At 37.8% G+C, this 12,947-nt stretch overlaps 1 protein-coding gene across 2 annotated transcripts in view; it reads right to left on the reverse strand.

Annotated features, from left to right (window-relative positions):
• Positions 1-12,698, reverse strand: part of PTBP3 (polypyrimidine tract binding protein 3) — a 91,316-nt gene extending 78,618 nt beyond the window's left edge. Inside the window, exon 1 of one of the 2 annotated variants that reach the window (XM_012641186.1) lies at positions 12,503-12,698. The gene's annotated coding sequence lies outside the window, so the exon portion shown is untranslated. Of the gene's footprint in view, positions 1-11,779; positions 11,832-12,502 lie in introns of those variants that run through there. The other variant, XM_012641187.1, reaches the window with a different exon arrangement.
• Positions 12,699-12,947: the final 249 nt, after the last annotated feature.

A 12,947-nucleotide genomic window follows, 5' to 3' on the forward strand; every position in this document is an offset into this window, starting at 1 on the left:
CGTGGTATATACACAAAATTGAATACCACTTAGCCTTTAAAAAGAAGGAAATCCTGTCACTTGAGACAGCATGGATGAACCTAGAGGACATTATGTTAAGTAAGCCAGGCACAGAAAGACAAAACATTGCATGACCTCATAGGAGCAAAGATATAACCGTAGTTACCAGGGTTGGGGGTGGGGGTAAAAATGAGGAGATGTTGGTCAAAAGGCACAAAATTTCAGGTAGACAGCAGAAATAAGTTCGAGAGATCTATTATGTGACATGGTGACTATAGTTAATGTATACATGGAAATATCTTAAGAGTATTATTTTCAGTGTTCTCACCATTAAAAAAGATAAATATGTGAATACACCTGTTAATTAGCTTAATTTAGCCATTCCACAATGTATACATATTTTAAAACATCACCATCAACATATATAATTATTTGTCAATTAAAATTTTTAAAATAAAGGAAAAAATTAAAAAGAAAAAAAGATGGTTGAAATGTCAATTGATCTACAGATCTTAATCAATCCCAATCAAAATCTGAGCTTCTCCAGAAAATGACAAGCTGGCCAGGCACGGTGGCTTATGCCTGTAATCCCAGCAGTTTGGAAGGTTGAGGCAGGAGGACAGCTTGAGTCCAAGAGTTTGAGACCAGCGTGGGCAATATAGCAAGACCTCATTTCTCCAAAAAAAAAAAAAAAAAAAATTAATTAGCCTGCGTGGTAGAGTACATTTGTAGTCCCAGCTACTCCAGAAGCTGAAGTAGGAGATCACTTAAGCCTAGGAATTTGAGTCTGCAGTGTGCTAAGATCCTGAGAAAGAGACCCTGTCTCAACTAGCAAAAAAAAAAAAAGCTAACTTTAATTTTAAAATGAAATTCAAATGACCTAGGACGTTAAAGCAATTTTGATATAGAATAAAAGTGGAGGACCTACAGTACTTAACCCATAGTTATCTAGACCGTGTGATATTAACATAAGAATAGAAAAACAGATAAAGGGATAAGAATAGAGTATGCAGAAATAAACCCACTCCCATATGGTAAGCTGATTTTCAAATAATGGTGCCAACACAATTCAGTCCAGAAAGGAAAATCTTTTCAGCAAATGGTGCCAAACTAACTGGACTGTTTACTCATACCATACACAAAAATAAATCTGTGATTCATCTTAAACCTAACCATAAAAGCTAAAACTACAAGGCTTCTTGAAACAAATAAAGGAGAATATTTTCCTTCATACCCCTAGGCTATGCAGATTTCTTAGATAAGATACAGAAAGCCATAACCAAAAATAAAGAAGATAAATGTATCAAAATTAAATTCTTCTATTTATCAAAAGACACCATTAAGAAATTTAATAGACAAGCCACAAACTGAGAGAAAATACAATACATATATCTGACAAAGGACTTGTATCCACAATATATAAAGAACACTTATAACTCAATAATAAAGACATAAATCCTATTTGAAAGGTTAGTAAAGAGCTTGGAAGTTGTCACTTTTGTCTTTACAAAAAGAAAAATACCTAACATACAAAATCATCAGCTATTTTTGGACTCATCACAGAAGTGAGGTCCTAAGGCCTCACCACCTCAAAATCTGTAGAGATGGGTGAATCCATTGCTGTCCTTACCAGGAGCACAAGCTGGAGACATAAATTGGTAGGAACACTTAAATCGTAACTTTGAACAACTGCTGGAGGCTTAGTATGAACTAGCCTAAGAGTGAGAAACCCCTGGAGCCTGTAGTCTTACGGAGACCCCACACTTTCCTCAAGAAACCCCACCAAGTTCTCAAAGTGAAGAGGTAAGAGAAAGGTCCCTTCCCGTGTCTAGCAGGAGGAGGGAGACATTAACCACTGTGAAATATGCCTGACAGCAAAAGTGTTCTCCAAAATTAAAGACTTTACCTAGGCCAATGTAGGGGAAGGGCATTTCCTCAACTCCAGCCCCCCCAACCCCCACCCCGCCAACCTTCCTGTCTTACCTAAAGAGGGAAAAAACCTATGAAACACTTGGGGAAGGTCACAGACCAGGGACACAGGCCAATTAAAGGGATGATATTTAATCATAAGATTACAGACCACTTCCCCTCTCCAACACCTTACCACATTACAAGGCTCCAGTATAACAGCAATGGTTACAGCTGAAAGAGCAGCAAATCTCAGACTCCGAGGAGGAGACAAAAACATGGACATTACAGAAATTCCTAGCCTGAAAAACATAAGACCACACTAATGGCCTTTTACCTCAGTTCCTATTCTCTGAAACATCATGTCTGACTTTCAACAAAAAATTACAAGGCATATTAAAAAGGTACCAAAAAAAAAAAACAAACCACAAAACACAGACTGAAGAGACAAAACAAGTGTCAGGATGAGAGTCAAACAGGACATGGATTTTGGAATTATAAGAGGGGGTCTAAAATATTAATAATTATGATCAATATGTTAAAAGCTCTAATGAAAAAAGTAGGTAACATGCAGGAAAGATAGATAATACAGAGATATGGAAACTTTATAAAAGAATTAGAAGGAAATACTAGAAATCAAAAACACTAACAAAAATGAAGAATGCGTTTAATGGGTTCATCAGTAGATTGGACATGGCTAAGAATCAATCAGCTCGAAGATATTTCAATAGAAACTTCCCAAACTAAAATGCAAAGAGAAAAGAGAATGAAAAAAATTTAAAAAGCAGAACATTCAAGAACTGTGGGACAATTTTAAATGTGTAACACAGATGTAATTAGAATATCTTCTAATATTTTCTAGAGAAAAGGAAGTATAGAAAATAAGAAACATGTGAAAGTAATAATGGCCAAGAATTTTCCATAATTAATGATAGACACACCAAACCATAAATCCAAGAAGCTCAAAGAAAATCAAGCAAGATAAATACAAAAAAAATCATCATCTTGAAACATATCATTCAAACTTCAGAAAACTAAAGACAGGAAAAATTGTGAAACAAACCAGAGGAAAAAATATCATAACTATAGAGGTATAAGGACAAAAATTACAAAGGTTTCTTTCTCTGCATCAAAACCACACAAGGAAAAAGAAAGTGGAGTAAAATATTTAAAGTGCTTAAAAAAAAAAAAAGCCAATCTGGAATTCTATGCAGAGAAAATATCCTTAAACTAAAGGAGAGATAAAGATTTTGTCAGACAAAAACCAAGGAATTCAATGTCAGTAGACCTGCCCCACAAGAAAAGTTTAAAGTTGTTCTTCCAGAAGGAAAACATTATGGATCAGAAACTCAGGTCTGCATAAAGGAACACTGCTGGGAAATTAACAAATGAAAGTAAAATAAAATCTTTTATACTTATTCTGTTTATTTAAAGTAATAAAACTTTCCAAGTCTCTGCAAAAATCTATAAAATAAATAAATAAAAGTAATAATAGTAACAATGTACTGGGTGATCATGTATGATTAAGTGAAATGAAGGATAGGCAATGTCATAAGGACAGAAAGGCAGAATTGGCAATATTCTTATTACATACCTGCACTACACCCGAAGCAGTGTAGCATTATTTGAAAGTGGACTTAAATGAACTGTAAAGGTATAGGGCAACCAATAAAAACATGTTTAAAGGAAGCATAATTAGTATGCTGAGGAGAAATAAGTGGAATCATATAAAATGCTCTATTTAAGCCAGAGAAGGCAGAAAAAGAGCAAAGAACAAGGCAATAAATAGAATAGCTATGAATATGGTATAGTAATTCAACTACATTAATCATCACTTGAAATGTGAATGGTTTATGTACACCATTTAAAAGAGAGATTGTCAAAACAGATTGATTTTTTTTAAAAAAAAGACCCAACTATAAATTGTCCATAAGGAACCCACTTTAAAAGAATAGGCAAAAGACTTAACAGCCATTCAGAAAAGAAGACATGTGAATGGCTAATAAGCACATGAAATGATATTCACCGCCACCAATCATCAGGTCAATAATGCAAATTAAAACTAAAATGAGATAATACTAGCCCACAAGAATGCCTAAAAGTAAAGACTGGCAACACCAAGAGTTAGCAAGCATGTGAAACAACCTGAACTCTAATACAAAGTTGGTCAGAGTGTAAAGTGGTATTACACTCTGGAAAAGCTTCTTAGGAAGTTAAACATATGCATATCCTATAACCCAAATCCACTCCTAGATGTGGAGTAAAATGAAACATACATATACTCAAAGACTTATATACAAATGTTCACATCTTTATTCATTATAGCCCCAAACTAGAAAGAACCCAAATGTCCATCAACATGAAAATGGACTTTTAGATACTGGGATATGGTCATATAATCGAATATTCACAGAAATAAAAAATAAACTATTGATACATGCAACATGGATGAATCTCAAAACCATTTTGGTGAGTAAAAGAAGCCAGACATCAAAGAGCTTAGTCTCTATGATATCATTTACATGAGGTTCAAAAACAGGTAAAACAAATCTATGATGATAGAAATCAGAATAACTGCCTAGACTGTGTCTGGAAAGAGGCAACAGGGTGCTGTTTGGAATGGTATTCTATAGTCTTGAAGTGTAGGAAATATTAGTGGATACATCTGTCAAAATTTATTAAATTGTGCCTTTAAGACTTCTGCGTTTCACTCAATGTAAATTACAGCTCAGTTTAAAAGGAAAAGGATTTGCAGCAAAGGCCTTCTATAATGTATTTCCTATAGTTCAAGCACAATAGTAGGCAAACTTTTCCTGTAAAGGGCCAGAGTGAATATTTTAGACTTTGCAGTCTCCATTACAACTACTCAATTCTGCCATTGTGTGAAAGAAGACACAGACAACATAGAAATGAATGAGCATGGCTGTGTTCCAATGAAACTATTTACAAAAATATGTGGCAAGCTGGATGTGGCCAACAGGCTGTAGTGTGCCAACCCCTGGTCAAGCAAATAGCTAACTGACATTCAAAATTAATTTAAATATACTATATTATTCTCTCTGATACAGTGGCAGCAGGTATGATAATTACTGGAAGCCAATTACGATCCTTCCTATACAAGTGAGTTTTCTATATTCACCTACTCACTTAAAATAGATTACCCAGAAAAAGACTAAAACACATTTAATAGGAAAGACCATCATTTTTAAAAAATCATGTTTTAATAGCTACTACAGTATTCTGAAAAAATAACCAAGAATATGAAAAATATTTGAGTTCAAAATAAGCCAGCTAGTAATAATGAAAGTATAAACTAGAAATTTAAAGTCCACTTGGGTACATATACAAAAAGCTATGTTACCCCCAAATGCTGCCATTTTGATTTATATGTTCTTGAAACATGTACAGTTATCATTTATCATCACCTGGTTGATTCTTCATTTAAAAGAACTGAAAATTAAAGATAGCAATTATTTCACACTGCTTCTCAATAAGCATTTCAAAATACAAAAATTATACAAAGAAATAAAATATTTCATAAGAAGTACCAAAAGCTATTTTTCTTAATTTTGGCAAAGCTAAAAAATTGATACCCCCAAAGAACATCAAAGGTATACACCTAGATATAACATGGTATGGCCCTGAACTGCCTGAAAATGTCTACCTGTATTCAAGAAAATCCCAATCTATAAAACATAACAAATTCTTTCCCGCCTGGTATTTCCCAAATAGAAGAAACACTAGCAAAATGAGAAGGCTTGTGTTCCAGTATAAGTCTGCTATCTAACTAGCTGTGTGACAATCTAGCATTCATTCATACATCAGGTATTTCTGAGAGGTTACTATGCACCAGACAATAGAAACACAATAGAGAACAAAATATCAAAAACCACTGCCCTCATGACACATTGTAGTGAATCACATAATCTCTAAAAACAACTTTTTTTCCCTTCTCTAAAACAATAGGTTTTATATTAGGTCGGTACAAAAGTAACTGTGATTTTAACATTGTTGAAAGTTGCCATTTGATACTGGAATACATTCTTAAATAAATGTGGTTGTGTTATACATCATTTTAATGCACATTTCTTGCTTTATTTTTTTGCTAATGACATTACTTGATGTTTATTTTATTTTTATTTTAGACTATGGAAATGATGTTAGACAAAAAACAAATTCGAGCAATTTTCTTATTCGAGTTCAAAATGGGTCATTAAAGCAGCAGAGACAACTTGCAACATCAACAACGCATCTGGCCCAGGAACTGCTAACAAAGGTACAGTGCAGTGGAGGTTCATGAAGTTTTGCAAAGGAGATGGGAGCCTTGAAGATGAGGAGCGCAGTGGCCAGCCATTGGAAGTTGACAACAACTGAGAGCAATCATCGAAGCTGATCCTCTTACAAAACTACATGAGTTGCTGAAGAATTCAACATAGACCATTCTATGGTCGTTTGGCATTTGAAGCAAATTGGAAAGGTGAAAAAGCTCCATAAGTGGGTGCTTCACGAGCTGACCAAAAGTTAAAAAATTGTTTTTGAAGTGTCGTCTTCTCTTACTGTACACAGCAACAATGAACCATTTCTTGATAAGATTGTGACGTGTAATGAAAACCAGATTTTATACGACAACCGGCAACAACCAGCTCAGTGGTTGCGCCGAGAACCTCCAAAGCTTCCCAAAGCCGAATGTGCAGCAAAAAAGGTCATGGTCACTGTCTGGTGGTCTCCTGCTGGTCTGATCCACTACAGCTTTCTGAAACCCAGGGAAACCATTACATCTGAGAGGTATGCTAAGCAAATCAATGAGATGCACTGAAAACTACAATGCCTGCAGAAGGCATTGGTCAACAGAAAGAGCCCAATTCTTCTCTACAATGTCCGACAGCACTTTGCACAGCCAACGCTTCAGAACTTGAACAAATTGAGCTATGAAGTTTTGCCTCATCTGCCATATTCACCTGACCTCTTGCCAACCGACTATCACTCCTTCAAGCATTTTGACAACTTTTTGCTTCCACAACCAGCAGGATGCCGAAAATGCTTTACAAGAGTTTGTGGAATCTCAAAGCACGGATTTTTACGCTATAGGAATAAACAAACTTATTTCTCGTTGGCAAAAATGTGTTGACTGTAATAGTTCCTAATTTGATTAATAAAGATGTGTTTGAGCCTAGTTACAATGATTTAAAATTCATGGTCTGAAACCGCAATAACTTTTGCACCAACCTAATACTAAAGGGTATTTTCAATTCTTTTTTAAAAAGTCCATATTACTCTTCTGAATCCAGGAAAGCAACTTATGGAACATAACCTGAAATCCACTCTTGCCACTGGCTAAAACCATTTGTTGTGTCATCATATTCAGACAGCAAATAGAGGAAGAAGTAAGCAACTGTTAGCTTATCTCTCATACAATCTAGATGAAATATGAGCCTTATTGGCCTATTAGTATTTACTTGGTAACTAAGCTTCCTTGGATGGGATCCGAGAAAGAACAATCTTATGAGAAATTTCTCCAGATAATGAATGATTTTATATTTCCAGTATTTAAGTCTATAAAAGTATCGACACTGCCTACTGAGTCAACTAATCAGCTTATCTTCTCTTCAGAGTAGGATCTGATCTTTATGTTTGCCAAGTGCTTGCTACAACAAAACTGGTAGCCAGAAAACCAAATCTTATATTCAAGTACGGCTCCTGTGTCTAACATTTAAATTTTGTTTCATTTATCAAGACATTTTTCCCCACAATAAAACAGTCATGACAGTCCTTCAAGCATAATTCCTTAGCTCCTAAATGGTAAGTTTTAAAAATATCTCATGTATTCGTCTTTGCCAGATAAAACTCTAGAATCACAAATTACATTTCTGTTAAGACCAAAACAATATCCACTTTAAATAACTCTTCTCCCACAAGCACCTACAGAGATACCAAAAGCAATCCTAGTTATAGTTGAGCCTATGGTTTCCAATCGCTGAGTACCATTTCTAAATGAGAAACTGACTTAAATATTACTTAAAAAGAGGTGTATTTCACCAAAAGGGGCCACTCAACTTACTTTTAACTCATAAATATGTTCGAAGTTTGCCAAAGCAGGTCAACTCCACAACAAAAGACAGTATAAACAGTAGTTCCCAATTATGCTAGTCTTGGATATCCTATTCTTAGTGTCAAGTGCTGTTTGCTTTATTATTATTTTTAAGGTGTTTTGAGAATATGAACACCGCAACCAGATCTAATAAATGCTAATGAAGCAGAAGCACTGAAATTGTTAGCAAAAAGGGATGAGAGAGATGGACAGAAAGTGGTGAGACAACTTTATATAAGTCAATCTGTAATATGTAAAATACATATAATACGAAGATGAATCATTTCTTTCTATGGTAATCTGAACTGTAAGTGGTCTCTAAAACTAGATTCTCCATTTAGCTATATCAAATGCTAATTACTAAAGGAATCCTTAGAACACTCATTTATATTTTAAAAGCCTCATATGGATGTGCATTGTTTACTTGATTTACATTTAAAAATCCAATAAATTAGAAGACATTAACAAAAACTGAAATGATTTATAACTTAGAAGAATCATTATCAAATATAAAACAGCTCTCTGGCTGTTCACCTTTTAGACAGAACCCTCACTGCTGGCAGTTAGGTCTAACAAAAAAAAGTCAGGCTTTGGAACCAGGAAGACATGAGTTTGAGCACTAGTGTACCACATCCTGGACACAAACTTTCTGAATCTATTTTTTCATCTCTAAAATGGGAATATTAATTACCTACCTTGAAGAATTATTATAATGATTAGTAAAAATATATGTGAAGCACCTGGCACACAGTAACCAGTGAAAAAATATCAGCTGCTATTATTTTATTACTCAGAAGCACATCCATGGAAGAGGATATAAGGGACATGGTAAGAAGATAAATTAGGGCCTAGGTTACATTTAACAGCTAAAAGAAAACAAAAACAAAAAACATTCTGATTAAGTGAAACTTCTGTTCACATATTACATATATGATACTACAACTCCTCCTTATAAATACATAAAATCCAAACTTAGTTACAGGTCTACTTATTTTGGAGCTAAATAAAAGTAAAAGACTATCACACCGTAAAGCAGATACATTAAAGAACAGGTGAGAGGGTTTCACCATTGAGGGGGAAAAAAAAATGCCAAAACTAAGATATAAAAATGCCAATGAAAGGAGAGTAAAAGATTCCTACCTTTAAACCGACTGCTATAAGATCTGTAACAACACTGTATGGAAAAAGTAAAAAGAGAAAATGGAAAACAAAGTTAGAGAACAAGTTTTTAAAAGATGGAGATAATAAGATTAAAGGAAAAAAAGCATTACAATAACAAATAATAAAAATAAGAATGTGATGAGTTGTGAAATGTTAATACAAAGAAAAGTGATGGGACAGTCTAGCAACAGCAGAGTATAAAAGCAAATTCTTCATAGCAATGTAACAAACGTAACTATTTTTTATCATTTAGAAAAATATAGTTGTGCTTCAATAAAATGAATATGTATTTATCCATTTACTTCTATTTAACAAATATAAATCAAAACTTGAAATCACCAAATTCGTTCTTTTAAATCACTGGCATGAATTATCATGTCTAAAATTTCAAATGAAACAAAACCAGTGCTTGGATTTTACAGAAATAGAAGGCATCTTGCAAATCTGCATTTACCACCCAAACTGCTCACCAAAATATAGTGAAGACAGTCTCTCAGAACTAAAATAAATACAAACATCAAATTTCAGACATCAAAATTTTCAAAGACTTGCTTTTAAAAAAACTCTAGCATGTAAAAACTGTGTTTAAGTATAAATTATCTCCTAGAAGGAAATGAACACATACACACACAAAAGACAGTTAGGATTTGAGGAGGAACTAGAAAGATATGTTGACTGGTGGTTTGTGGTTTGCTTTTTAACTATCCAAAATAAAGAAAAAGGTCCTTTTGCAGGCTGTGGGAAAATGTAGAAATTTAATTAGTCTCCTGAAGGCAAAAATTCACTGTATTCAAAACCACACCTTTGGCTGGGCATGGTGGCTCATGCCTGTAATCCTAGCACTCTCAGAGGCCAAGGCAGGCAGATTGTTTGAGCTCAGGAGTTCGAGACCAGCCTGAGCAAGAGCGAGACCCCGTCTCTACCAAAAATAGAAAGAAATTAATTGGACAGCTAAAAATATATAGAAAAAATTAGCTGGGCATGGTGGCACATGCCTGTAGTCCCAGCTACTCGGGAGGCTGAGGCAGGAGGATCGCTTGAGCCCAGGAGTCTGAGGTTGCTGTGAGCTAGGCTGACGCCACAGCACTCACTTTAGCCCGGGCAACAAAGTGAGACTCTGTCCAAAAAAAAAAAAAACAAAACCACACCTTTTAAGACCAGAGTGTAAAAACCCCTATAAAGTCTTGCCATACAAACATTCATCTCATCTAACCCCAAAGAAACAGTATTCAATTAACAGTTTATCTCCATATCTCCTAAAAGAAAGCTACAAATAAATTCTACATATTGTTAATAACCTAAATGTCATCATTACTTCATAAATGTAAACAAATACATGACTCTTGATTGGTTAAAGATGCAAATCGAACAATAACCATGCAGACTTTTAATTTTCCTGACTTCTGAAACTTGAAATTCATTTGTCTAAAATTTAAATGTGGTAAGTAACTCTGATGTTTTCCGCATAAAAAATAATATTGTGTATTATTATGATCATTGGTCCTGATGCAAAGAGCAAATCATGCTCCCACTTGAACTTCCAAATGAACTTACCTTCCAGTATCTCTATCATTGTGCTACATAGTTAAACCCATAAACACACTCTTAGCTTTAAAACCACAAATAGGATGGAGAGTTAACTTCTTAAATACGATCAAAAAGTAAGCTTGCACTTCATAGTTATCCAAGAGTTTAACAACCAAGACACAAAACTCAAGAGTCCTCTTTATTATAACTATAAATTTTATGACACAAAAACCTAGCCTGCTTCCATATTCAAGTCAAATCTTCTAATGACAATTAACTACACATAATGAAACACTAATTTCACAGCCTTTCTGAACTGAAATATTGGCATAACACAAATCATTAAGATTGCAAAATTTTGCATACATATAAAATGTAACTGAATGAGGTAATGTAAAATAAGACTTCAGCGATACTCGCAGAGAAGCCTCAATTATTATAAAAACAATATTTTAAAGAACATCATAACCTATTACAAGGGGATTAGTAAAAAAATATTTTTCATAAAAATGTTTTAAAAAGATCACAATCTGAATAAAACCTAAAACTTCACTTTGATGTCTGTAGCAGAGTGTAATCTGCATTCAAATGAGTTAATCCCATCTATCATATACACTTAATATTGTGAAACTAAGATAAACGAAATCTAACAAGGGCAAAAACTGTTGGAAGATTCCATCCTCTTTACATGGCATGACAAAAATCATCAACTATATGGCAACATGTAAACGGCTTTTATTGTTCAAGCAAGTTCCATATATTCCACAGCCAAGAGGCTTACAGAAATCTCGTCACCAAAAGTAGGTAACAGGCCAAACAAAACCTCAAATGCATAAAGGGAATAAATAAATGGATTTGTAGTCTCTAATAAAGCTGGAGATTTTTTAAAACCTTGATGTATACTACAACCAAGATCCTGATATAGTTGTTTCTTTAATTAATAAAATATGTCCGGTCCCACCCCATCTCCCTGAGTCCCCAGAGAACTATTTATATAGGTGATTCTAAATATTTTTTTTTTGGTCATGGACTCCATTAAATTTTAGAGCATTTGAAATCTCCCCGAAAATTGCGCGTACACAATATTTTACCTACACAGCACGAATTCACTAAGTTTCTTGGGGGACACAGCGGTGAAGGGGGAAGCGTCCATGGTCACCAAGTCCAGATGCCTGGTGTACAGAAATCGTTAACATATCTCACAGCACAAGTCGGGAGACCTCGACCAGTCCCCGGCAGCCCGGGGCCCCGCGTGGGGCCGCGGCTCCCAGCCAGGTCGCCGCCCAGACGCGCACCAACGCGTGCACTCGCCGTTCGCTACTCCGCGGCCACTCGCCTAGCCGCCCGGGAAAGCTCCACCGTTCGCCCCACCTCTCCGGTAAACAGCAACTCCCCCAGCGGGAGGACGCCCGCCCCGAGCGCCGCCTCCGCCTCCCCCAGCGCCGCGCACCATTTTCTGAGAGGAAGTGTCGGGAGCCCGGGCCGGGCTCCCCGGACTCTGGGCGCGCAGGGCGGACCCCGGCACCGGCGGCCGAACCGGGCTTTCCTCCGCTTCCCGGTGTGCGGCGTGAGGCTGTGAAGGGGCGGACATTAAGGACATAATGCGAGGGGGAAGGAGAAGCTGCGGCAGACAGCGCCTCCGCGATGCGGGGATCCCCACCGAGACGCCCGGAAGCCCCGCCGTCGGGCTCCGCCGGGGCCGCTCCTCCGGCCGCCGGCGCCGCGCCTCGCTCCCCAGCCCCGTCGCGTCCCGCCAAGAGCCGAGAGGAAGCGGGGCCAGCGCAGCCCGGCGCGGCCGCCGCGCCGCGGAACACTTACCCATCCATGGCCCAGATGGTGAAGCGCACAGTACAGGCACTGACGGGCTCACCGCGAGCGGAGGGTGCGGGTGGCGGCAGCAGGGCGGCTCCGGGGACGGGCGAGCGGAGCCTCTTCCGAGCCCCGGCGGGTCGGAGGTGGAGAGAGAGTGGGAAACAGGGGCGGGGACCGGGCACGCTCCCGCCACCGCCGCGCCCCCGCCTTCCCCACCCCGCGAGCGCGTCCCCGCCGCGCCTGACCCCGCCCCTCGGCGTCGCGCCTTCCCTCGGGGCCCGCCCCTACGCTCGCGCCCACTGTCGCCCCGCTCGCAGTCGGCCTCCGGCGCGGCTCCAGGGCGCCCTCTTCCTGCCGTCGCCGTAAGACCCCGCCCGGGCCTCATCCCGGCGCGCGTGCGCGCCCCCCAGCTTCCCTCCTGCGTTCGCGGGAGCGCGCTCCTTGTACTTCC

Source organism: Propithecus coquereli, unplaced genomic scaffold, assembly GCF_000956105.1.
Source record: "Propithecus coquereli isolate 6110/MARCELLA unplaced genomic scaffold, Pcoq_1.0 Scaffold163, whole genome shotgun sequence".
Taxonomy (NCBI): domain Eukaryota; kingdom Metazoa; phylum Chordata; class Mammalia; order Primates; family Indriidae; genus Propithecus; species Propithecus coquereli.